Source organism: Bos grunniens, chromosome 7 (assembly GCF_055505025.1).
Source record: "Bos grunniens cultivar Pamir isolate PY7600 chromosome 7, Bosgru_T2T1.0, whole genome shotgun sequence".
Lineage (NCBI taxonomy): Eukaryota > Metazoa > Chordata > Mammalia > Artiodactyla > Bovidae > Bos > Bos grunniens.
Genome location: NC_141171.1, coordinates 38,197,081 through 38,223,845, shown reverse-complemented (window position 1 = coordinate 38,223,845; position 26,765 = coordinate 38,197,081). Strand labels below are relative to the sequence as shown.

Below are 26,765 nucleotides of genomic sequence, written 5' to 3'. Positions count from 1 at the left end.
TGGGAACTGGCCAGTGTGGCCTGTCATCAGACAGTTCCCTCACCCAGCAGGCCCCTTTGGAGTCTTCTCTCCTGGGGAGGGAAGCATTGACGGTGTCCAGTTTCAGAAAGAGGTTCCCTCATCAACCCCCAAAACAAGTTAACCAGAAACAGGATGCTCTGGGCTGTTGTGCGAGCTGCAGGCAGGCACGTGCACACAGGGGGGCAGGGGTCTGCCTCTGTAGGTGCCCCCTCTCTTTTCTCCTCGGCTTCCTGTTGATTCCTGTGGGTGGAGGAGTAGTCTGGGTATCGGCGATGGCCCAAAGCTACAGTATGGAGCAGTTCCCAAATTCAACCACCGATGGCCATCTTCAGGATTTAGGTAATGTCTGTGTACCACTTATACACTCATTTATGTTGTTCGTGTTTTTTTTTTTTTTTTTTTAACAACAGGTAATACATTGCCCCTGGTTCCAAACACAAAGCCAGGCTAAAGGTGGAGGGAAGTCTCTCTCCCACCTCTGGCCCTGCCACCCAGTTCCCCACCTCCTCCACCAACCACAAAAGACAGTATGTTTACTATTAGCATTTTTCTATCCTTTCAGAGTATCTTCATGGAAGCATAACCCATATGAAGATATATTCTTATTTTCCCTCTTTCTTGTGCAAAACATAACACATCCCGTAGACTGTTCTGCTTTTTGTTTTCTCACTTGATACATTACACAGATGTTCCACTTTATACACATGAGACAGCATATGTATAAGGGTATTCACTGCACTATAGCAGCCAAAGATGGAAAGCAACTCAGGGTCCATCAAAAGGTGTTAGGCTCAATGAGCTACAGCTTGTCTACAATGGAACACTCTTCTGCAAAAAAAAATTTTAAAGGAGGTGGGGGAAGATGAGGAAGATGTTGTAATTAGGAAAGATCTCTAATCTCTAGGCTATATTAATTGAATAGGATAGGAGTAGGATAAATTCCCAAAAGTAGGATTGGTGGGTCAAAGGATATATGCATTTTTAATTATTATTATTATTATTTGTTGTTCAGTTGCTCAGCCATGTCCGACTCTGCGATCCCATGGACTGCAGCATACCAGGCTTCCCTGTCCTTCACCATCTCTCAGAGTTTGCTCAAACTCGTCCATTGAGTCAGTGATGCCATCCAACCATCTCATCCTCTACTGTCCCCTTCTTCTCCTGCCTTCAATCTTTCCCAGCATCAGGATGTTTTCTAATGAGTCAGTTCTTCAAATCAGGTGGCCAAAGTATTGGAGCTTCAGCCTAGGCATCAGTCCCTCCAATGCATATTCAGGATTGTAATTATGATATCATCAAAACTTCTGTGGCTTATGGATTTCTAAGTCTTAATTTGAAAGACCTTTTCATTTACTTAATATCTTGTTTTACATCAATTTATTTTTTAAACTTAATTAGTTGTATTTGTAATAGTTTCTTTATTCTACTTTTTTTGGCTGCACTTTGCAGTATGCAGGGTCTTACTTCCCTAACAAGGGATCGAATCCACACACCCCCTGCAGTGGAAGCTCGGAGTCTTAACCACAGAACTGCCAGAGAACTCCCAATAAGTATGTATTTTTTAAGGGATACTAGAATAAAGAAAAAAAAAAACTAGAAATTGAAAAAACTGATGGACAAATCAGGGTCTTTTAATACAAATGGAGTGTGATTCAAGGTAATAGCAACATATTTTGGCTGATGTAAACAGAAAGCGTCTTTATTAAAGGATATTTGGACCCCAGAGATCCTCGAGGAGGCCCCGGCATCATGCTAAGAGGCTGGTCATTCAGGAAGAAGTCACAAGGACACCATTGCCCTTTCCCTTGTCTTTGACATCACAACCTGCCCAGCTGGGCCCTGAGTCCTGTCCCTGCTGTCTCTGGAAGCCAGATGAGGCTGCTCCTGCAGCCAGCGCTCCATTTCCCCTTCACAGACAGATTCTGGGAAGCTGGGTGGTCCCTGATGCTTTGTGACCCCGACTAGCTGGAGCGCATTTGACTGATGGGCAATCTTCCTGTTACAGAAGGCCTAGAGGGTGAATGTCTGGCATCTCAGCTTAGATGAAGGGAAGATCACTCTATAGTCAGAAAGAGAGTTCTGGTACAGGGTGGCCGAAAAGAATGATGAGCATGTACTCACAGAAGGACAGACCATGTCCCCAGAGGCACAGTGCTGCACGGGGCAAGACCAAGGGACAAGATGTGTCAGAGCTGCACAGAGGGAAGTATCTGAGGCCAACGCAGAGGTCTGCAAGCTCCAGGAGGGGGGAGAGTGGGGGAAGAGGGCCTGGGTCAGGTGGTGTGATGGGGAGGCTGGAAGGACCTTGAGGAGGGTAGATTGAGTCTCAGGATTGGGCTTGAGAGTAGGGCAAGACTGCTTAGAGAGAGGGGGCTTCCCAGGCAGTGCTAGTGGTAAAGAACCCATCTGCCAATGCAGGATACATAGGAGATGCCAGTTCAATCCCCAGGTGGGGAAGATCCCCTGGAGGAGGGCATGGGAACCCACTCCAGTATTCTTGCCTGGAGAATCGCATGGACAGATGAGCCTACAGTCCCTAGGGTTGCAAAGAGTTGGACACACAGTGAAGCAACTTAGCACACAGTATGCATAGAGAGAGGCACTGAGCTGGGCCTGAAGCATCAAAGGGAATAAGCAGAGGGTGATGGAGCACAGAGTAGGTTCCCAGACAGGCAGACTCAGGAGGAGGGCCACAGAGGGCACACCCCCAGAGGAGGTTGCAGGTGCCTTCCGGAATCTGACAGAAGAGGCGCTAGTAGGATCCAGCAGGAGAGTTCTCTGTTCTCCACACGTCTCCAAGTCCCCAGGGATACCTGCCCCCCTCCCCCGGGGCACATGGGACTGTGTTTTCCTATGCCTGAGCTCCCATCACACACAGGTCGCCAGGCGGCGACACTCTATCCCTGCAACTGCAGGTGCTTCAGCTCTCCCACCCCTGGACTCCATCATCCTTCTCTCTGCTTTGCTTTTCATATGTACTGACCCTGCCTGGAGGGCTGTGCCTGGCCTGACTTCTTCCTAGCAAAATGTCTTCAGCCAGGTTGGGGGATCCCCGTCTCCTTTCACACCCCCAACAGCCACGCACCCCAGGCTGTGTGTGGGTCCTCCATTATTCATAGCTCTCAGATCTGGGCCGGAACCGGCACCGTTTTCATCTGTAACTCCCAGCCCTCTCCTCTCACGATGCTTTTGCATTTGATCTTCAGCAAATTTGCCTCTTTGTTCTTCAGACGGAATCATATTGCCAGGGGCTCCCGACGGCCCTTGGTGGCACAGACTGCCATGGAAATTCTCTTTAAATAAAAAAATAAAAACGTCCCAAGAGCAGTAAGCAAGACACCTCCAGGTGGAAATGTCACAACCTGCCATCAGAGCAGAGAACAAAGCGGGCCTCAGCCCAGCTGTGCATGGATGAGTGCTGAGAACTTGCAGGAAGAGAGGCAAGGCTTGTTCCCTCCCCATGTCTCATATTCTAGACTTGAAAGTTGTTGATGATAATACCTGGCACTGACGAAGCTGCCAGAGACCAGGGCTGCTGATGGGTTGCTAGGGGTAACGTATGTTTCTGAAGACTTCCGGCTTCTATTCATTTGCTTATGTATTTGCTCACTCAACAACACTGGTTGTACTGGGTCTCTGGGAGCCAGTGGCAGAGAATCCAGCTCAAACTTGGTCTAGATGGGGCAACTATTGGCTCCACGACTGAAAAGTCAGGGAGTAATGAAGTAATGACTTCAGTTACTGCTGAATCCAGAGGTTCAAAAATGTCTTCTAAAGCCGTGCCTTTGCTCAACTGTACACATTAAAATGGTTAAGGTGGTAAATTTTATGTTATGTGTGAATGTGTGTGTGCTAAGTTGTTCAGTTGTGTCCAACTCTTTGCCACCCTATGGACTATACCCTGCCAGGCTCTTCTGTCCATGGGGATTCTCCAGGCAAGAATACTGGAGTGGGTTGCCATGCCCTTCATCACAATTACAAAAAGATTTTTTTAACAAAACAGAATACTTGTGCCCTGTGCCCTGTCCCACCTCTTGCAGGGCCTTCAGGTGACTACTTCCACCTGGAATGCAATCTCCTTCCATCATTCAGGTTCCTGCTCCAGTGTCAGCTCCTCAGAGAGACCCCCTGCAGGCCGGTAAAAGCAGCTATCCTCCTCCAGCCACTCACTCTCACCCTTCGAAGCACTTGCCATTTCCACAATTATCCTGTTTATTCACCTGCTTACTTATATGCTTATTTGTTGTAGGGACTGCTGCTCCCACTAAAACACACATGAGCTCCATGAGAACAGGGACCTTGTCTTGTTCACGGTTCTTTCCTTAGAGCCAGGATCAGGCCTGGCATACAGCGTAGAAGGAATGAGTAAAGAAACGCTCCCTCCACCTCTCTTAGTCTTGCTGTCCTTGCGTAGGTGGGTCTTCCTTGTACAACAGTAAAATGGCTGCAGGCAGCTCCAGTGTGCCCCCATCAATATCACCTTGTGGTCTATACTATATCAACGATATGACATCATCAACGCATCTTACAGAAGTGCCAAGTTCAGCCAGAGAAAGGGGCTTCTCTCCCCAAATTCCCAGGGTTGCAATTCATTGGCCCTAAGTCATGAGACTTTCCCTGAGCCAATCAGTGAAAGCAGATATACAGTGCTTTGACTGGTCAAGCCTGAAGCCCAGGCCAATCCCTGGGACCAAAAACAGCATCAGTACCACTGAAAATACACTGAAAGAGGGATGGGGGGAAAAAAAAACCCTAAGGCATACCAGGTTTTGTACAAGGCTCCAGAAAGCTAAGATAAGTACTAGTTTGATAAACATTTGAAAAGAAAGAAACTGAATTCGCTCAGTCATGTCCAATTCTTTGGTACCCCATGGACTGTAGCCCACCAGGCTCCTCCACCCATGGAATTTTCTAGGCAAGAGTACTAGAAAATTGTTGTCATTTCCTTCTCCAGGGGATCTTCCCAACCCGGGGATCGAACCTGGGCCTCCTACATTGCAGGTAGACGCTTTTACCGTCTGAGCCACCAGGGCAACTCAATCCATGATCTCTCAGCAAAGCAAGGAAGACAGGTTCACAGGATCATAGGGAGCATTTAAGCTGAAGGAAGACAAGACTATGAGGGTACCTGTGTCCCCGCCACGAGATGGGTCCAGGTGAGTCAGTTGTTGCCAGGCTGCAATGGACTTAGAAAGCTGGCTATCTGCTTGATTCAAGGATTCTGTAAATTTTCTCAAAAGAAGAAATAAACTATATTGCACAAGAACAGTGGTTGCGGCATTATTTGTGATAGAAAAAGAAATGGAAACAACCCAAATGTTCCCCAGTAGGGGACTGGTTAACTAAATTATGAAACACCCACTTGATGAAATATTCTGGAGCCGTTAAAAATGATCGTTATGAAAACTACTGAGCGACAGGGGACAAGGCGTCTGTTCCAATGCACAGTGACAGCACAGAATGCGAAAGTGAGACCACGAGAAGCGTCTGGCACGCACCCTGCCCTGTGCTTGGGCCACAGACACTCAGGGGATGCAACTCCTGCCCCCAGAAAGTTTGGTCCCCGGCGATGATGTGAAAACAAATCATGACACTCAGGGGGTGAGAAATGCAGCGACATAGTGGGAGGGAGTTTCTTGGGGTCCAAGGAAGCTGCCCTGGGAAGTGGTCTTTGAGCTGGAATTTTAACGGCAGTGAGCACTAGGATTGGAGCTATATAAACATGTGGACACTTAAAGGAAAAGGCTTGAAGGCAATGCATTTGCAAAAAACAAAAACAGTTACACCAAGGAGAATTGTGGGTGATTTTTCTCCCTCTTTTTTTCCCAAAGTCTCTTTCATGTTATATTGTTTTTACAATAAAAGCTAGTAGAAAACGCAGCTCAGATAAGGGAGAATAATTTTTGCTCCCAACATTCGTGTCTGTAAATCATATATGAGTTCATAAGTACTTTATTTCCTCAATAGAGTGGGGAAGTAGGAAAATATTTATTGAACATTTTGCACATTGCCTGGCCCTGTGCTCTGCAGTGAAGGGATGAGTTCTTCTTTCTAGTGGGAAGAACAAGTTATAAACACATGAACTAGTAAATGGTTTGGGTTTTTTTAATATTTAAGTAATGATGTCCAGGGCTGGAGCACTGCTCTATAGGTGTCAGGGAGCAAGGACTGGGCTGAAACAGGGGAGGGCAAACACGGGCAGAGCAGGTGAAGATATGCAGTCAGACAGTGTGAATTTGGCTGAGAAGATTGCTGACAGCCACAGAGTGGGGCCTGCGTTTGAATAAGAGACAGGAGGTCAAGGGTCAAGGATTGGGAAGAGGCGAAGAGGTCGGAGAAGCAGAGCCATACCAAGGCTGTAAAAAGTTTGCAGGTGGGGAAAGCCCATTTTGGGGAGGTTTCAGATGCAGTTTCAAAGGGCTGAGTAGGACCTGACAGCATGGGGAGGATGCGGTGCCACATTAAACACTTCTGCCCTGACCCCAAGCCTACCAATAACCTGCCGTGGGTATCACTCCAGTTCTTTGCTGATTGTGCTTGAAATCCTGCCAAGAATCTGGCCAGTGATGACACTGTTGCCAGCACCCTGACCATGGCCACCACAGCTGGTAGGGACATAGCACAGCCCCTGCTGCTACCTCATCCAGAAGTTTCTCCCCTGATCTTGCTCCTTGGCTCTTACCTCCTGAACCAGGTCTCCAGTGAGAAGCATCTTACTGGTAGGTTTGGGGCATAGACTCATAGCCTACCTACCTGCCAGAGACTACAGGAAAGTGTGTGTCTGACGTTTTCAGTTTCTACGATGCAAAGTTAACCTTATAAAGTGAGGATCTCCATCAACACAGGACGATGTTCAGATGGGCAGCTAGGAAGCCCTGAACTCTCACCCAAATCCCCTCATTTGTAAGACGAAGGGACAAGATGAAAGACTGAACACTCACACTAACTGTGCTCCTTTCCAGCCCCCATTAAAAGACAACAACTTCATAGGAAGGATAATGGATTTTGCAACAAGATTTTGGAAGCTGGAAACAGGAGGAGTAATCCTGACCTCGAGGTCCTAGGTAGACAGAACACCAGGCTGCTGGCTTCTCTAGAGGACACTCAAATCTGTTCTCATCCCAGAGCCATCAAAGCCTCGGGAGCATGCAGCCCCAGGAGAGGGGATGTTGTTGTTGCTTTTTTGGTCGCTCAGTTGTGTCTGACTCTTTGCAACCCCATGGACTGCAGCTCGCCAGGCTTCCCTGTCATTCACCATCTCCCAGAATTGGCTCAAACTCATATCCACTCAGTCAATGATGCCATCCAACCATCTCATCCTCTTCTCCTCCTGCCCTTGATCTTTCCCAGAATCAAGGTCTTCTCCAATGAGTTGGATGTTCGAATCAGGTGGCCAAAGTATTGGAGCTTCAGCTTCAGCATCAGCCCTTCCAATGAATATTCAGGGTCAATTTCATTTAGGACTGACTACTTTGATCTCCTTGCAGTCCAAGGGACTCTCAAGAGTCTTCTCCAACAGCACAGTTCAAAAGCATCAATTCTTTGGTATTCAGCCTTCTTTATGGTCCAACTCTCACATCCATACATGACTACTGGAAAAACCATAGCTTTGACTATGGGGACCTTTGTCAGCAAAGTATGTCTTTGCTTTTTAATACCCTGTCTTGGTTTGTCATAGCTTGTCTTCCAAGGAGCAAGGGTCTTTTAAATTCATGACTGCACTCAGTCACTGTCTACAGTGATTTTGGAGCCCAAGAAAATAAAATCTGCCACTGTTTCTACTTTCCCCCATCTACTTTCCATGACGTGATGGGACTAAGTGCTGTATCTTAGTTTTTTGAATGTTGAGTTTTAAGCCAGCTTTTTCACTCTCTTCTTTCACCTTCACCAAGAGGCTCTTTAGTTCCTCTTCACTTTCTGCCATTAGGGTGGTATCTTCTGCCTATCTGAGATTATTGATATTTCTCCCAGCAATCTTGATGCCCTACTTGTGATTCATCCAGCCCAGCATTTCACATGATGCACTCTGCATATAAGTTAAATAAACAGGGTGACAATATACAGCCTTGACATACGCCTTTCCCAATTTTGAACCAGTTTTTCCATGTCTGGTTCTAACTGTTGATTTTTGACCTACATATAGGTTTCTCAGGAGACAGGCAAGGTGGTCTGGTATTACCAACTCTAAGAATTTTCCAGTTTGTTGTGATCCACTCAATCAAAGACTTTAGCATAGTCAACAAAGCAGAAGTAGATTTGTTTTTTTTTTAACTCTCTTGCTTTTTCTGTGACCCAACAGAGTGAGAGTTAAAACAAGAGTGAGCCAAGCAAAAGCTTTTGCATATTTGCGGGAATGTGGATCCTCAGCTCAGTCCAAGCTGTTGGGTAACCACCCCTTGTCTCCCCAGCAAAAGCCCAGGTTTTTTCTCTGGCCTGGAGGAAGCAAGGCACAGCTAAGAGCTTAGATACTATACTGAAAATGCAATACAGAATGCTGCAACCTCCACCCGGCTCCCTTTCCTTACTCAGCTCCAGAAGCCATGAAGCCAGACCCCTCCTCCAGGCAGGAGACTGGAAGGGTTTCTCTAAGAAATCTGACTGGCCCCCAGTAAAAGACCTCAAATTACCAACACTGCCAAACTCCAGGCTATTTTATGTGAGAAAATGAACCCTTGAGAGTGCAGGCTGCTATCTTTCAGCTCACCTTGATTCCTAAGAATCCTTTCTTGCACAGGACCCCTGGAATCACTGATGGTTTGGAGGTGTTGGCCTCTTGCCTGCCCATGTTTCCCATTCACACTTGGGCAGCAGATCCCTCAAAGATTGCTGCTGTGTGGCGTGTCTAACTGTGCAGCCCTATGAACTGCAGCCTGCCAAGCTCCTCTGTCCATGGGATTCTCCAAGCAAGAATACTGGAGTGGGTTGCCATACCCTCCTCCAAGGGATCTTCCTGACCCAGAGATTGAAGCAGTATCTCTTATGTCTCCTGCATTGGCAGGCAGGTTCTTTATCACTAGCGCCACCTGGGAAGCATAGATTCCTACTACCCCTGAATCTCAGAATGTGAGAAGGAACCTTTGGGGAGAAAAGGGCTCCTCAGAAAGGGCACCCCAATTCTTGCTGAGGGAGGGGACTCAGGGGCCCATGGCTTCAGGGGGAGAGTGAAGTAATGAGTGAACTGACAAATGATTTTCTCTTTAAGCTTTTGTATCCTGATCTCTTACCAGGCAACAGGACCCCCACGCCCACCAGGCTATGTGTTTTATACACACAGAATTCAGCCTCTGGAGTTGGTATCTGAGAGCCCAGAGCTACGTCAGCATCACTTTGGGGTCAGCTTGTTAAAAGGGCCCCTCCCCTGAATCAGGAGTCCAACAGAGCTCCCTGCCTTCCCACCCGTGTATCTCCTGGCCCCAGGACTGGATCAGATTTCATATCCACCCTTCTCCGGAGCCCCCTCCCACACGCAATCCCTCAGCAGATGCTGCTGGCTCCACCCCCAGATCAATCCCAGATCTGCCCAAGGCCACTCCCTCCCCATTCAGCCCCGTCCTCTCTCACTATAGCCTCCAGAGTTTTTGGTCACTTCCTACCCATTATCTCCATTCCCAAAAGCATCCTGTGAGGTTTTTTTTTTTTCAATAATGTAAATCAGAACCTGGAACTCTCCGTCTGAAGCTCTCTGGTGACCACCCCGCACACTTGGAATGAAACGCAAACTCCTTTGCAGGGCGGCAGTGTCCTTTCCCTCACACCCTTGCTCCCTCCCAGCTTCAGTCATTTCCCTTCTTTCCATCCCTCCCCTCCCCCACCAATGTTCTACCCTGGTTCCCACCTGGGGGCCTTTGTCCCTGCCATTCCGTCTAGGGCTTGCTCTTTCCTCAGATTCTCTCCATCTCTCAGGTCACAGCTGAAGTGTCACCTACTTCTGCGGCCCGGGGCATTCTCCATCACATCTCTGCGTTTTATATTCTAGACTGCGGTTACCTGATGTGAGCATTTGCTTACCTGCTGTTGTCTTCCTCCTTCCCCACTGAAACCTGAATAGGGACCACAGCCTATGTGTCCACCAGCGCCCAAGTGACACCTAGCACATAGTAGGTGCTTCACACATACCTGAACGGATGAACAGATGGGTGCAGCATTGCCTGCCTGTTGTCCCTTTTAGTCCCTGCAGCCAAAGGAGATGATGAGACCCCGAGGTGGTGTCCTGCTGGCTAGGTGGCTGGGCCTGACCCACAGGCTGAATTATTGGGTCCGCCATACCAGTCGGGCCTCAAGCCCACCCGCTGTTGGGGGGGGTTGGATACCCAGTGCTTTGTGCTTCCCTCCCTTTTTTAGCTCTTGACACTGGGCTGGTATCTGCCTCCCCACCTTCCTTCCAAAGGAGGCAGCAACCAAAGTTCTCACTCCCTCCCAGTGCAGAGGGTTCCTCCCTGTGTAGACAGATCCAAAAGCCCTTGCTGGAGAAGGGTTCCCGGAGCATCTGCCTGGGGGCGGGGGTGGGGGTCTGCCTGCTCTCCCTATTCAGAAGATGTTTTCCCAGGCGCCTCCTGGTGCTAAACCCTTCCTCCAAATTAACAAGAATGCTCATTACCACCCAACCAGTGCCTATTAGGCAGCAAATGTGTCTTTCCTGCCAAAGCTCTCCCAGACCCCAAGCCACTCCCCATCTCTCCTGGGTGGGGGTGGGGAGTGGTGGCTGTCCACAGGGTGAGAGGGTGGGGCACCCTGCTGGGCTGCAGCTTCCTGCTCTGAACCCTCACACCTCCCCACCCCAACCTCACCACTCCCAGCTGGAAGGCACACACAGGTGCCCTGGCTTCCAGCATGGTTTGGGGTCCCACCTCTGTCTACAGGCTATAGGGGGGGACTTGTTTTGTTGTTGTTCAGTCACTCAGTCGTGTCCGACTCTTTGCGACCCCATGGACTGTAGCACATCAGGCTTCCCTGTCCTTCACTATCTCTCAGAGCTTGCTCAAACTTATAGCCATTGAGTCGGTGATGCCATCTACCATCTCACCCTCTGTCGTCCCCTTCCCTTCCTGCCTTCAATCTTTCCCAGCATCAGGGTCTTTTCCAACGTCAGGTGGCCAAAGTATTGGAGCTTCAGCTCCGGCATCATTCCAATGAATATTTAGGGTTGATTTCCTTTAGGATTGACTGCTGGGAGGTTTTAAAGAGGGATTTGCTGCTAGGTTTTAAAGAAGACATTAGAGCAGAGGCATTTGTAAAATAGGGAGAGTTGGAAATCACTTAGGAAATGCTCTTAAAGTTCAATCCTTCCACACTTTAACGTTTGATGAGAGCTTTTAAAACAGCACATGGGTGCTCTCAGCCTCCACACCATTCCCAGGCCTTCAAGGGCTCTCCACTGCTCAAACAGGGCCTGGAAACCACCTTGAATCTCAGCCTCCCAACAGTTGTGCTGGAAGGCTCCAGCTCACTGTGGGTTTTTACAGGCTGCTCACAAGACTGTCTTCAGGGAACAGGAAACTGATTAGAAATCAGGAGTGAAATGGCTCATCCTACACAATGTGTATAATAAATATTAGATAACAACAACAACAATAATAATAATTTGGCCTACATCTTCCGTGTTGTCTAAGGAGGTGTCAGAAGCACAATTATAGACTGGCTGGTGAAAAAGCAACATTTGGCTGCTTGAAAACAGCCTCCTTTGGCTCATTAGTGGGGCATGTGCCCGAGGGCAAGGAACCTTCATTCAACTCTAGAATTTTTATCACCGAAACCACTCCACAGTCGTTTTGAATTCAGGCAGATTTCCTGAGACATTTCTCCAAAGGATGAGGGGAGCCCTTGACAGCTCAGAAAGCTCACTGTTCATTTATCAACATGGATTGCTCAAGCTCCTACTATGTGCCTGGCACTGTTCTCAGTGCTGCAAGTTCTCAGGAGATGGAAGACACCACATCCCTGACTTTTCGGAGTTTCGCCTGCTACTACAGTGGAAAGACACAACAAGCAAGCAAACAAAAACCCAAAGAAAATTACAGATAACTGCTGTGGAAAAAAAAAAGAAAGCTCAGCAGAGGGTTGTCATGGAGAAAGACAGGGAGGCAGGCATCAGGTGACTTTAACAGGCGGGGTTAGAGCAGGCCTCACTGAGTCAAAGGCCATCTGGGCCAGGAGCTTCTACATCCCTGAGAATTTGCTGTGTGCTGTGCTTAGTTGCTCAGTCATGTCTGGCTCTTTGTGACCCATGGACTGTAGCCTGCCAGGCTCCTCTGTCCATGGGGATTCTCCAAACAAGAATACTGGAGTGGGTTGCCATGCTCACCTCCAGGGGATCTTCCCAACCCAGCGATCGAACCCAGGTCTCCCACATTGCAGGAAGATTCTTTACCATCTGAGCCACCAGGAAGGCCCAGGAATACTGGAATGGGTTGCCTATACCTTCTTGAGGGGAACTTCCTGATCCAGATATTGAACTGGGGTCTCCTGCATTGCAGGCAAATTCTTCACCAACTGAGCTACTAATGCAAATTCCTGCACCCGCTCCCCAAGACCTGCTGGATCAGGACCTCTTGGGGGGCATCAGTGATGTGGGCTCAACAGCCTTCCCGTCATCTGATGCACACTTGAGTGGAGTGTGAGCTAAGAGCTGAGTGATAAGAAGCCATGAGCCTGGGGTGCCAGGAAGAGGCCTATCTGAGGGAGAGCAGAGCCATGAGGCCAGTGAGCTAGAGCGCAAGACACCAGAGGTGACACTGGACAGTGGCAGGCAGTGGCTTTGAGGGACTTCCTAAAACACTGCCAACCTCTCCCCTTTCTCCTGGCCTCTCCCCTTTTCTACCTGGTCTGATGTAAACGCTCTGGATCTACTTCTCTGGGGAAAGGCCAGGAACTGGCCCACCTCTCAGGAGTTTGCAGGTTTGATCCTGTGTCTAGAAGAGTTGCCTGATCATTTCTTTCCTCCAGTCTAGATGGCAGAGAGGGATGGAGGAGAGTCTGCTATTCCTAAAAAAAGGAGATGACAAAATGGTGACAGCTAAAAGAAAGTCTGGGAGGGCCCAAGAAAAGCCGCAGCAGCAGGAGTGGGGACACAGGTGGGGGCTGAGGAGTAAGTAATGAGAGATCCAGTGCTTCATTTTCTCCCTCGAGAGTCCCCAGAGCCAGGATGGATGCTGGAGATGTGGGTGCCAAGCACCTAACCCCACCCCCTCTTCTGCTGTGGAGACCACATGGAGGGCAGCACAGTGTGTGGCTACTACCAAACCCATCAGAGGCCACCTCACAGGCTACATGAGCCTTGTGCAACCCAGGGAGGGACACACAGTGACCTCTTAGGGACCCACAGGGGCGTTTCTCCCGCAAGTCAGTACACAGGGCCTCCCTCAGCATGCGGGTCAGCACTGTTTGTAAAAAACAACAACAAAAAATAAGCCTCCTACCTGGTTGGTATTCCAACAGCTCAGCTCACAGGCTGGTGGACACTGGGCTGGCAGGCTGGTGGGCACTGGGCTAGTACCTGCCTCCCTGCCTCCTTGCATGATCAGACAAGTCAGATCACCAAGCAGAGGTCCCAGCCCAGAAGGCAGACCCATGGGAGAAGGGCTTGATGAACTCAGAAATCAAACTGGAACTCTGTGAGGCCATTCTCTTTTCATCATCCAAGTATTTCCTGAACACTTGCTATGTGCTGGAGACTGTTCTAGGCCCTGGGGGGCCCTGCATACCAGGACAAGATGGACAAGGTGCCTAACTGCCCTGGACCTTACCACTTTCGTGGGATGAGACAATAATATGAAGCTAGTGAATACATAGGAATATTTTGGATTGTAAGTATAGTGCTGTAACACAGTGATATTTATGGTGGGAGCTACTTAAGGAAGGCCTCTCAGAGAAGCTGAGAGACCTGCAGGAAGAGCGTTCCAGGCAAAGCGAATAGCAAATGTGAAGATCTTGACAGCAAGGAAACCGAGCCCTCTTTGCAGCACTGGGGGAGGGGTGGGGTGGGTTGTTGGTACACGCAGAGGAGGGGGCACAGACTCTGTCCCTTTTCCCCAGAACAAGCCCAAGTGCCAACTGGGGTTTATTCCATACACTAAGGAAAGCGGGTGAGGAAAGAGACCATACCAAAGGGAAGGAGCCTGATATTTGCAGGCCTCTAGAGCTCCCGTGTGCAGTGGGGTGGGAGGCGCTGCAGGGGAGGCCCGCAGGGACAGAGGTAAAGCCAAACAGGGACAAGGATCCCAGCTGTGTGGCCTGGGAAAATCGCCCCACATCTCTGGGCCTCCATCGCCTCACCCCATCTTGCTGTTTAAATGTAATTCCTGAAAATGATATTTGTGAAGCAATGACATAGGCAGCTGTTCCAGCCACAGCAGCTCTGATCGCAACATCAAAATTTCAAGCTGCACTCCATGTTTGTTCTATAGGGTTTATTAAGCACCTACTACCGCAGAGGGGAAGATGTGATTTCTATCCTGGAGTTCTCCAGACGAAGACGTGGGTTTTCTGGAAAACAATGCGAAGCAATGCAGTGCCGGCAAAGACACTGCAGGGTCGCTGCAGGCTATTGTCTTGTCTAACCAGCTTCCCAGGACTTCTCTTCTGAAAACAGCACTCCGACTTTCCATCAGGCCCTGCGGCTCAGGTGAGACTTCCCTACCCCAGCTGCGGGGGACGCAGGGAACCTGGCCTGGCCAGTCGACTGGGGCCGCACCGCCCCACCTCAGTGATTGGTCAGGGATAGACCAATGAGAATCGCCTTGGGACTTTGGCGAACACCGGCAAACCAATGGGATGAGGGCCTGGATTGTTGAGTCCATTCTGCCACACCCGGTAATAAGGGTTACAGGAGGGGCAGTTCTCTGAAGGAGTTGCAGAGAAAGAGCGGAAAGATGGAGAGACCAAATTCCGATGACAGAGTCCGGGAACCTCCCGGGCCTAATGCCAGCAGCGCTATCAGTACACTTTACAATTATGTGAGACAATTCCCTTTTGGTTCCTGCCAATTTTAATTGGGTTTCTGTCACTTGCGACCAGAGTCCTGACTGATACAGAAGGTTTTATATGGAGAGATAGAGCTGGAGATAGCATGAATAGTTTTGGATCAATAACTAGGGAGAGACGGGGTATGTATGGGCTTCCAGGTGGCTCAGTGGTAAAGAACTCATATGACAATGCAGGAGACATAAGAGACGCTGGTTTGATCCCTGGGTTGGGAAGATCCCCTGGAGGAGGACATGGCAACCCACTCCTGTATTCTTGCCTGGAGAATCCCATGGACAGAGGAGCCTGACAAACTACAGTCCATAGGGTCACAAAGAGTCAGACACGACTGAAGCGACTTGGCACACACATGAGGATATATATTGAAGAATGGTAAGAAATGAGATCAAGTGGTCTGTTGCTTCTGCAGCATTCATTTCCTCCTTTCCGCCTTCCTCAGAGAATCCCAAATTTCCCAGCCATGCATTTAGGTAGACTTGCTCCACATTCAGCTTCAAGGATAAGCCCAGGTTAACTTAGCCAACCAGCATTTCTCTTTGCACTATGACAGGTTAATTAATAAAGGAGCACATGACCCCAGAGCCAACGAGATTCAATTCTGGGACTCTTTCCCACTAAAATAAACAAGCAGGTGGCCTTGGAAACTTCTGGATGGTCATCTTGCAACTATGAGGGGAGAGCCTGCTTGAGAGAATGGAGCCTATTTCAAGGCAGATCCAAAATATAGGAGTACACGGTTGGGTTCTTGGATCAAACCACACCTGCAGAGGGAACTACCCATGAACTATTCAACTACATGAGCCAATGAAGTCCCTTGAGGCTTAAGCCAGTTTGGTCAGTTTTCTGTCTGTCATGAGTAAAAAGAATCCTGTCTACCTTCAACAGGACTCTAGGTGGGGCTCCCAGTTCATGTTATCCAGCCCCCACCCCCGAGACCTATGCTAGCATGTGGTGCTCCATTCTCCCAGTTTGCACCTTGTAGCCTCCAGGAAAGTATCTTGTTTCTCCCAATTTCTCAGACCACCAGAAGGCAGGCGTCTCTCTGGGTCCTTGAAACTGAGATTCCTGAAGGGGCCAGGGGTCAGTGGAAGCCTGATGCCATGTGGGCTGGAGCCAGCCTGAGCCCCAGACTCTCTGGCAGAGGTAATAACTCACCCTGGCTCCTCTTCTACCTTTCCCCCAGCCCAGGCTAGGCAAGGACAGCCATCCATCCCACTTATCAGGCCCCTTATTTCATCCTTTATCCAGCTGTCTCAGGTGTCACTTTGCATCCTTAACACAGAGTTATGAGAAATTGAGCGCTCAGACCTGGGCTGGCTGAAGGATTCATGGATCTGAGGCTGCCCATTCATCAGGGATATATCTCAATGGCTTTGGGAGTGGGGTGGGATATGATTGACTGGGCCTGGGGGTGAGGTCTTTGCTATCAGCAACCAGAAATATCAAAGGCATGGGGAGGAGGGTGGTGGCAACAGTGGTGAGACTGGGTGAGGATAATACCCCTAGGTACCTGGGAAGACAGTCTGAGCCTACAGGGGTAAGAGGAAGACCAGCTCCAGGAAGCTGCAGCCAAACTCACGGTTTGCTCAGTAACTGTGGGGCTTCCTAGGCAGGGGAACTCTAGAAAGTAAGGAGCCCAAAGCAATCCAAAGTATCTTTATAAACTTGCATCAGATCCTGTCCCTACCCAGCTTAAAACCCTCCAAATGGTTGCCCATTAAAGTTAAAATAAAATCCCAACTCCTGACCCCAGCTCACAAAGCCATCCTCGACAAAGCCCTCTACCCACCTTGCCCACCACACTCCAGTGCCTTCAGCCTCTACCTGTTCAAACACTCAAGCTCACTCCTGCCTCAGGACCTTTGCACTCACTACCTGGACACACTCCCCGCAGGGTCTTGTGGTTGCTGGGTTACCCTCTGCATTCAGGGCTTAGCACAGACAGCATCTCCTGAAGGGCCTTTCCCGCCACTCCGCTCAGTCTCTCTGCCATATGGCCCTGTTTCATTCCCTTCACAGCACTTAACACTGGCTGAAATTGTCTTGCTCTTTTTCCTTTTTCTTAAATAGGTGACAACTAGAATTCTAGTCCCTGAGGGCAGGACTCTGTCTTCTCCATAGCTGTGTCTCCAGCCACACTTGGTGCATTTCTGGATATTGGAGGCTCTTTGTATCCACAGGTTCCGCATCCTTGGATTCAAGCAATTACGAATCCGATGGGTTGGATCCATGGATGGGTTGGATCCATAGACAGGATGGACTACACAGCACCCTTTTATATAAGGAACTTGAGCTCTGCAGATTTTGGTATCCACTGGGGTTCTCGAACCAATCCCCACGGATATTGAGGGATGACTGTATGTCAGAATCCTCCAGCTGCATCCTCCAGAGGCAGCCCGACGACTAAGTGAGTTAAGAGAGGGGGCTGCTAGCCAAACTGTAGTCCTCTGTCCAGGGTGCTGACAGCTCTGGTGCACCACTGCTGTGGCTTCTCCAGGAGACGAGGAAGAAGGCTGCCCATTCTGGGAGGAAGAGCTGCTTTGTGTCACCAGGAGGTTGCCATGGGAACGCCTCACTGTGCAGCAGAGACTCCCCTGAAAGTTAGAGATATGGAGATATGAAGCGATTGCAGAGTCAATGAAGTATTGACCAGCAGCTGCGGGGCCCTGGCTGTGGGCAGGGAGGGACTTTGGGTCACCCCCAACTGTCCTCAGCTATCTTGTGAACTCCTCTTCTATCCTTCCAGTGCTGGTTTCACACTCCTCAGCCTGCTCCCATCTAGGGCCAGAGCACTCACCCGGGAGTTGTGAGAGGGAAGTGAGGAGCAGAAGGAGGCCAGGAGTCATGGCAAGGTCATCCCAGGCTTCTGTGCCAACAGGGTGGCAATGGCAGAAGTGGTAAATGACGTATGACGATACGCATGCATGGAGCACTCACCATAGCCATGCTGAACACGGGACTTCAATGGAAACATGCTATGGCTCATCAGACCCGTGAAGTAACAGACTGAACCCTCACACAGCCCTTGTCATTCTGATCTTCATTTCACAGACGAGAAAACTAAGGCTCAGAGAGGTTACATGACATTCTGGGGAACTGCCCCCTAGTAAAAGGTAGTTCTAGGATTTTAACCCAGGAAATCCAAATCCAGAGTTCAAGGTCTTAACTACACTGTCTTCTTGGCAAGTGTGAACACAAACAAATGAAGTAACTCCTCCCTGTTGAATGGTTACTGTGGCCAGGCATCCTGCTCAGTGTGTAAGCCTGTTATTTCAAACTGGGTAATTGAGGATTGCAGGGATAAGTCACTCACCAAGTGGAAGAGTTTGGATGTGCATTCTTGTTCAGAGTCCAAGTTCATTTTCCAACATCAATGAAGGCCTGGACCTGACCTCCAAGGCCAGAGAAGACCCTCCAGTCTGGCCACCCTGGGCTGCAGGAGGGGCTGCTGGTATCTGTACCATCTTGGTTAATCCCAAGGCTCAAGGAAAGGCAACGACCCCTTTTTTCAAAGCCCTGGGCCTGGGGAGGACACGGAGGATGCTGGACAACCTCCCCACACCTGACATCCTGCTGGGCAGCAAGGTGCCGTGGTAGCACAGCCTGGGGGAAGACAGCACCTATCACTGCTTGCCAGGGCAAAGCTCTTACCTTCTCTGAGCCCAGCTTTCCTTGTCAGACCTATGGAATAACTCCCCTCCTTCCACTCAGACTCATCAAAGCTGGATGTGACAGTGCTTCCTAACCTGGCAGGGTGAAGATGGCTGCTACGGCATAGGTGAGCCCACTGTTAGGAAATCAGGCACACTAGAGTCGATGCTTACACTGTGAAGCCTCCTCTCTTCTTACCTCCAACTGGATGCTCTAAAAGGCATTTCCAGTGGAGATTAAACTATAAAACTTTAATCTACATGCTGTTTGCTAGGAATGTGCCAACTGCACCCGGAGACTTAGAGCCAAGCAGCTATGTTAGGGACAAAACCAGCCCGGACCAGTGGCTGCCCCAGGCTAGCTGTGAGGACATGCTCCCAGGACATCTCCTTGGCTCTTCTGCTCTGTGTTTTCTGTTCTGCCTTCACCCATCACCAGAGAACAGGCAGCAGAGCTCGGTTGGTGTGGGCGGGACTTTGGGGTCTCATTGTTCTCTTGGGTCATATTCTGGTATCTTCCCCCCTCAAAAGAAACCTCTTTTTTCCCAGGCCCCCTGGCAAGAAAAGGCATGATACATCCCTACAAAAAGGATGGTCAGACATCCTTCTAAATTCCAGAGAGCAAAAGGGACTTTGGGGTAGGGTGGAATACAGCAATATCCTCTCTGAAACTGACACTCTCAATATGCACATCCAGAACGTCAAGGCTCTAATTAACCTAGCATCTTCTTTGTATTGGCATTGGTCAGCTATTGTTGTAATAATGCTGTGTAACAAACAACCCTGAAATCTCAGTGGCTTAAATCCACAATTTTTCTTGTCCATAGTCTGAGGGTCAGCTGAATGGTTCTGTTTTGGGCCACAGGTTGGGTTCTGCTCTGCTCCACATGCCTCAAGTTCTGAGACCAGTGGCTGGGCATGTTCTTTTCATGGTGGCAAGAGGCCAATCTAAACAACACAAACAGATTTAAAGCCTCTGCTCACACCTCATCCCCTAACTAGTTCCACTGGCCAAAGTGGTCACATGGCCAAGCCCAACATCAAAGGCGTGAGTGGGATGCTAAGTCACAAAGCATCCCCAGATCTCAGCCTCTATGTTAAATAAACAGCAAAGCAATAATTAAAATAATAAGCCACATGACAGAGGGTATAGCTATACAATTACATCCCAGGGAGGGGATGGTTACAAACAGGATGAAGTGGGTTTACATTGGTCACTGCCCTCAAGATCACTTTCCTGAGGGGAGATTCATCCCACCCTGTTTGGTACAGACTTGTTTGTGGTTAAAGTGAGACTGACCCCCACTACCAGCTCTAGAGGTGGACCTGGACTGGTTCAAGACAATCTGACAGCCTGTCCCATGCCCACAGTCATTGAGTCAAGGATTGTCATGTGACTTAATTCAGGCCATTGAGCAATGCTGAATCCCTGTGACTTAATTCAGGCCACTGAGCAATGCTGAATCCCAGAAAAGAATCCAGAAAGTGCTTCCTTTCCTCTCTGGAAAGGACAAAGAAACATGGAGTCAAAACTTCTGGCAGCCAACTTGTGATCCTAAGGGGACCGAGGCTTAGGATGAAGCTGTGGAGAAGAGTGCAGAGATCCAGGAATAAATCAAATTTTAGGGGGAATATAATTCAGCTGGATCAAACATTACCTGAAACCTGACCTACAGCTTGACTTTGCACTTAGAAGAGCAAATACCTTCCCATTTTTGTTTAAGCCAGTTCGAGTTTTATCTTTTATCATTTCAAACCCAAAGATTCCTGAGTGATTAGAGATGGTATTAGAGAGGAAATAGGAAATGAATTGGAAATAGGAAATCTCTAGCTATTGTCAGGCCCCTATGGCACAAGCCTGAAACACTGGGCCTAAGAACATCACAGGATTTGGTCAGCTCTGCTTGGACCATTCAGAGCCCCTTTGTCCCCAGGTACCTCGCTGCACCCACCATGGGCCTTCAGTGCCCCTCAAATCACCCTCCTCATCCAGACATGCTCACTTTCTTGATGTGACCTCGAGTCTCTGGCTGGCCCCAAAGCCCTGGGAGTCTGGAGCTGCTGCCTCATATATCAAAGATGCTTTTGCATGGAGGGAAAAATGTAGGTCATTTTTCAATGCATGTGGCTATCTTCAGGCAACCCTGAATGCCAGAAGTGGGGCTGCGAGGCAGGGCTAGATAAATGGGATTTGTCTCAGAAGGAGCCGCCTACACCTGCCTGCTCTCCCACTCAGGTGGGTGGGGGTGGGGGCGGGGGCATCTGGGGAAGGAGCTTTGAGGTTCGTTCCTGCCCCTTAACCACTCCCAGCCGGAGCTCCTGTCTCTCTGGACCTCAACACATTGTCCCCAGCCCTTAGCCACTGAAGGAAGAAAGAACTTTCTTTGTTATTGTTGTTCTTTTTCAATCTTGTTTTGTGAACGAGAGGAAGAAAAATGGCAAGTCCATTAAGCCATTTATTCCTAACACTCTAGCCAGAACAGGCTTCTGGTGCTTGTGAAAGGGAAAGAGCGACAGCCCTGGGCTGGGGCAGCCATAGCTGGGGATCCTCAGGCCCCCTCCACCCCACTCAGCCGCTCCCTGAAGCCGGCTCTCTGCTCACCCTAAACGTTCAGTGCTCCTTCTTCTCCCAGTCCTCCCCCCACTCCCCGCCCAACTCCTCCCTGCCGGCCTCTGCACAACCCAGCCCTCCCAGAGCCAGGCTGGCCCTCTCCCGTCCTGCCCTCCCTTGCCTTCTTCTCCCGGCTTCACACTGGTGCTCCGCCCGCTGAGCCGCTCCCCAGCCTGGACAGACAGTGCCCCCCTCAGGCCACACTCAGCGCTGGGCTGCAGCGACCCGCGTGACAAAGACAAACACCCATGGGGGCTTGGGGGAGGACAGAGGCAAGCCTCACTGGTGACCCCAATTCCAGATTCGAACCCAGGTCTCCAGAGGTGAGTATGAAGAAAATGCCTAAATTAAAATGCTAATTACTGTCTTCAGCAGTTCGTTACCAGACAGTCAGTTGTATCTATTATTAACAGCTTCCCGCCACAGCCCCAGCTCGCCAAGAGACACGGATGATTTAAAGATTCAGGTGTAAGAGAAAATAACAGAAAGCCCAGTGAGTGCTGTGAAGCTCGGCCTGCAAAGGTGTCACCCCCACTCTGCCCACCCCGCAGAGAAGCCCCCTGAGGGCCGCAGGACGGCTTGGCTCCTGGGGGGCCCTGGGGGCTCCTCCAGGTGGGAACTTGGGAAGTGGTTAAATCAGCTGACTCATAGGATATCTTTAAAACCTTGTGTCTAAAGCTATCTGCAGAACTCTGAGGCTCACAAAGTACCCCCACGTTGCCTTAATTAAGTACCAGAGTTTGGTGATGGCAGAAGTCTGAGCCCTGATGCCCAAATAAAATGCCACCCTTGATCATTAAAGCCAACCCTGCATGCTCCTGGAATCTGGGAGGATTTGCTGCTGGGGAACAGCTGGCCCAGGAGCTGAGAGTCCCCAGGAGAAGCATATGACGGCTCCTGGAGAGCCCCAGTGCCCATGCCTCAACCCTTCCGTCACATTGACCATCAGAAATAAGACAGAGCAGGGCTTATTATTCCCCCAAGGGAAACCCTGGAGCCTTAGCAGTGGCCATGAAGGGTCTGCCCAGGTGGAGGGCTCAGGTGACTGGGAGAGAAGAGGCAAGGGATAAAAGTGGAACATGTGATATGGAGTAGAGAGCTGCAGAACGACAGAAACAGTCAAGCTCAAGCACTCTCTCTCCTCTCTGTTCACTCCAGGCAGAAAGGGATGGAGCTGCCCAAGGTCATGAGGAGATACCCAGGCAGGGCAGAGGCGCGTTCAGATCTCCTTCCTAGACTCACAGTCCAGACATCAGAGAGATGACCTACTGAGGCCTGGAGGCCACGCCCCCCACCTTCCAACACCCTGTTACGTTGCTGTCACAGTCACTCCATCCCTCTCTGAGAGGCTCCTGTCCTGTACCTATGTGCTCTCAGAAGCAGGCGCTGGGTCAGCCTGGTGTTTCCAGAACATGGATCCAGACACAGAGAGGGTACCATGTGATTTCTTATGAACAATGAATAAATAAATTCAATCCTGTACGTGAACATCTTAAAACACAGGGCATTCTAGGGCTGGCTCCTACCAGCTCTTAGGAACCAATCGTTAAATATTCAAGATTCCTGAGCTGGTTATTTAAAAACTGGTAGCTTGAAATCAGCCTCAGTGAGAGTATTTACACCTCAGCAACAAGCTAATATTATAAACCAGAGTTGTTTTCCATATCCCACCCCTACCCCCAGCAAAACACCTATAACCAAGCTTCTTTAGCTGGGTTAATCTTTCTTAACCTTCAGATCTTCCAAATAAAGGAAAAGTTGACACGCCTGCTGCATTTTATTCCCTCATTCTCTTTCCCCTGGTGCATGAGCACTCTACACTCTGAGTCATCCGCTGGCAAGCCCCAGCACCTCTTCCTTATGACAGCACCCGTCATGAGACCAGGCTCCCTTCTGGAGACAGTGTTAGAAGAGTTAGTTCCCCATCACCTCCTACCCCCTCTCAGTGCATCACCTGTTCTGCCCAGTTCAGTCCCAGGCGGAGTATAAACACACCCAGTGATGAATGGTCCCACGTGTCGCAGGCTGGAGCCCCCTGCTCCTTCTACCACCTGTTCTGTCCCAGCTAGAGGGAGATGAGAGGAGGAGGGGGCTCCCATCTGAGTTAGAATCACCCATCCTAGGTAATTAATTGCCAAAGAAAATGCAAACCCGCTGAAGGGGAGTGGAAGTTCCCCCACCAGCGTCTCAAAACTCCTCCTGCCCCAGGCTTGCCTCTGAGGCTGCTGGGAGAACCAGAAACGTGAGGGGGCCAGGGAACCATCTGCCAGGGAACAGGGTCTCCTCCTGGATCAACAACTAAGACACTCTTTTCAAGACCTCGCTGTCAGTTCCTACCAAAGCCCAGTCCCTGAAGCTGGTGCTGTGGCCTCTCAACAACCCTCTCCTAGTGTGAAAATAGAAAGTGTGTTAGGCAGACACCATTGGTCATCTGCCAGTGTCCACTTCCTTCTCACCTGATGGCATTCAGGTTGACTGTTGACGATTCCATATCCCAAGGCTCTGATTTGTTAGGGGGGACGGGAGTGTAGTTCAGTTACAGTCAACGACACATAAAGGAAGGTCGGAGATTTCTTTAATCCTGTGAAAGAATCACTACAGTAAAAGATATTCTCTTTCATCTCCAAGCCTTATGGCATCTGGAGGTGAATCCTGGAGCTTCAGCAGCCATATTGTGACCCTGAAAGGTGAGAGACTGCGGCTGGGGCTGACATACCAACAAAGGCAATGAAGAGGAAGGGAAAGAGCTGAGCTCCCTATGACGTCACTGGCCCTCTGAGTCCCCTGCCTGGAGCCACTCCTTCTCTAGACCTCTTGCAACCTGAGATAAGAAAGGGCCTTATCCATTTCGAGTTGGATGGTTACCTGCAGCTAAAGGTACCCCCACTCAGGGAAAGCAAAGCTGGGACCATCTCAGTTGCCAAAGTAGGAGATGCTGGCACCTGGAACTCCCCGTGTTCTCTGTAGGTGAATCTTCCATTTGCAAACCTGCCTCTCTCCTCTCTCTGCCTAGGACCAGACTCTGGCCTGAATATGTCATTCCCCCATCCCTTCACCAGGCTGGAGGTGACCTCTAGCCTAAGACCAGTGCCTGAATCCTTGTTGCCCCTGGACACCCCATCTGCAAGGGGACATTCTTGCTGTCTGTGCTTGAGCTTCTCAGGGGGCTCCCAGTCCTACCCCCAGTTCCTCCTGCCCCCTAAGTGAGCAGGCATCACTCCAGACCACAGCACCGCCCCCACTCCCCCGCCAGACTGAATAGTCAATGTGAAGGGCTCACCTTGCTGGGACTGAAACCCCTGCTCAGAGCCCAAGGCAATTATCATTTAGTGGCACCAAGGGCTCAGGCAGTAGCGTTCCCTGAGTTTCTCAGAACACATTACCCGCATTATTTTTCACTCAATACCCGTCAAGAAACCCTTGAGAGAGCTGAAGGATGTCACTTAATCCTAGTTTACAGATGGGCTCTACAAACGGAAAGGGATACACATTTTTCAAGAGCCCAGAGTGACAGAGCCCACGTTTGTTGGAGCCTAAACTAGCATCAATACCAAATGGGCACAGTTAGGGGAAGACTTGCAAGCCTCATCTGGAGGCAAGTGTGCAGGTTTGGACCGCACTGTTCCCTCTGCTGGGAACAGGTACTGCAGACCCAAGGTGGCCCAGATTTCTGGTGAGCAAACACATGGATCAGTCAGAAAAGGCCCTGCTCCTCAAAAATCAAGAGAAACTGAGAGCTATGTTCCAGTCCAGAGCAGAAGCAAGGTAGTTAACAAAGGATGAAAAGAAAGAGAACACAAAGCATGCTGGGTAAATCTTTCCATCTCTTTCTGCCTCGACCTCCTCATCTGGATAACATGAGAAATACAAGTTCCCTCTCCCAGGATGGTTGGTGAAACCATGAACACATTTACGGAGTCCAAGCTACAGACCATTAGTTATCCTTCAATATCCATGGTCCCCTCCCTCTGATCTTTAGCTGGGCCCATAGCTACCTGACATGCAGGGCTTCCCTGGTGGCTCACATGGTAAAGAATCTTCCTGCAATGCAGAAGACCTGGGCTCAATCCCTGGGTCGGGAAGATATCCTGGAGAAGGGAATGGCAACCCACTTCAGTATTCTTGCCTGGAGAATTCCATGAACAAAAGAGCCTGGTGGGCTACACAGTCCATGAGTTTGCAAAGAACTGGACACAACTGAGTGACTAACACTTACACAGCTACCTGGAATGAGACTCTCTTCTCAACCTCCCTTGCCACCATCTTGCCCATCTGACTATTAATAAATTCTGACTCTAACACTGTAGACACACGTAGGGTGTGCAGTTCTGCAGAATGTCCATAAAGGGAGGACCTGTGCTTCTTTGTCCCTTTCTCCTTCTGGGATCCAAGCAGCCATCTTGGACCATGAAATGGAAGTCACTGGAAGAAGAGGCCTGAATGTAAACAATGATTGATGCCGACTTTGAGAAACCTCTCTTTCAGACTCTAGGCTCTTGATTAAGAGACAGATGTATTTCTATAATTTTGACCCTGTTTTTCTCTTTGGGATGGTGTTCGTCACTCACAGCTGAACCTACTCTAGCCCCTACAGTCTAGAACCTAGACCAATCTGTCCCCCAACCCCAGGGGACCACCCACCACCAGACCCACCACTCCATCATAAATCCTATGGAAGGCTATAGTGCTCACACTGGGTGGGTACTGCTCAGCATGTGTCAATAAGCGATCCACTAGAATGTGGGCCCTGGCTCCAGCTCACCCTCCAATACTGAATTCCAGCTCGAAGTTGCCGGTGGCCAGCCCACAGGCTTTCCAGAATGGCTGGAGAGTCGGTTTTTGAGAAGGGCAGGAAAACAGCTTGAAGAATAGGGATGCTGAGGACAGAAGGGCAAATTACTTGCTGGTTGGCTCAGATTCGGAATCTGGGGAAAAAAGAAAGTGTGTTTTTAACCAGCCTGCAAACGGTAAAATGACAGCCTCAGATGCCAGACCCCCTCTCTCCCCACCCCTAGAGTGGCTGGTGAGCCAGTCCCTGTGCCCACCACACAGAAAAGATCCTTGTGGTTCCCCTTTTCATCTCCTGGGAGGACAGAGTGCCACAACCCACGGGTGGTTGCATAGTGGCCATCTATGACCCAGCAGCCTGGCACCTGTTCATTGTTTTCAGTGCTAACAGCAGCCAGTTTTCCCTTAGCAATCCCTACTCTACTCTTTCAGTCCGCAGGCTTCAAATAGAGCTGACGCCACTCCAGGTATCATGTGACTCAGGCCTGGCCAATCAGAATGTCTGTATTCCCCCAACCACCCTGATTGGTCAGGGATGAGCATGTGACCCAAAAGAGTGTTGCCAGAAGAGTAAGCCTTTTCCCCCCTGGTTTTATCCTGAGAGGTTGTAACCCTCGGGCTGCTGGCAGCACCTTTGCTATGACATGGAGCCTCCGGATACAGCAGGAATTGGCAGAGCCGAGAAGCAGAGAGGCATCCAGGTCCTAGTTGGATCC

General features: G+C 49.8%; 1 long non-coding RNA gene across 2 annotated transcripts; it reads right to left on the bottom strand.

Annotated features, from left to right (window-relative positions):
• Positions 1–15,334: 15,334 nt before the first annotated feature.
• On the bottom strand, positions 15,335–26,526 carry LOC147369062 (uncharacterized). Of its 2 annotated transcripts, XR_015167228.1 has the most exons (4): positions 26,415–26,526; positions 26,024–26,186; positions 18,314–18,603; positions 15,335–17,594 (listed from the first exon to the last, which is right to left on the bottom strand). It is a non-coding gene; the product is annotated as an uncharacterized LOC147369062 (long non-coding RNA). The 2 variants fall into 2 exon arrangements; XR_015167229.1 differs by lacking the exon at positions 18,314–18,603.
• Positions 26,527–26,765: the final 239 nt, after the last annotated feature.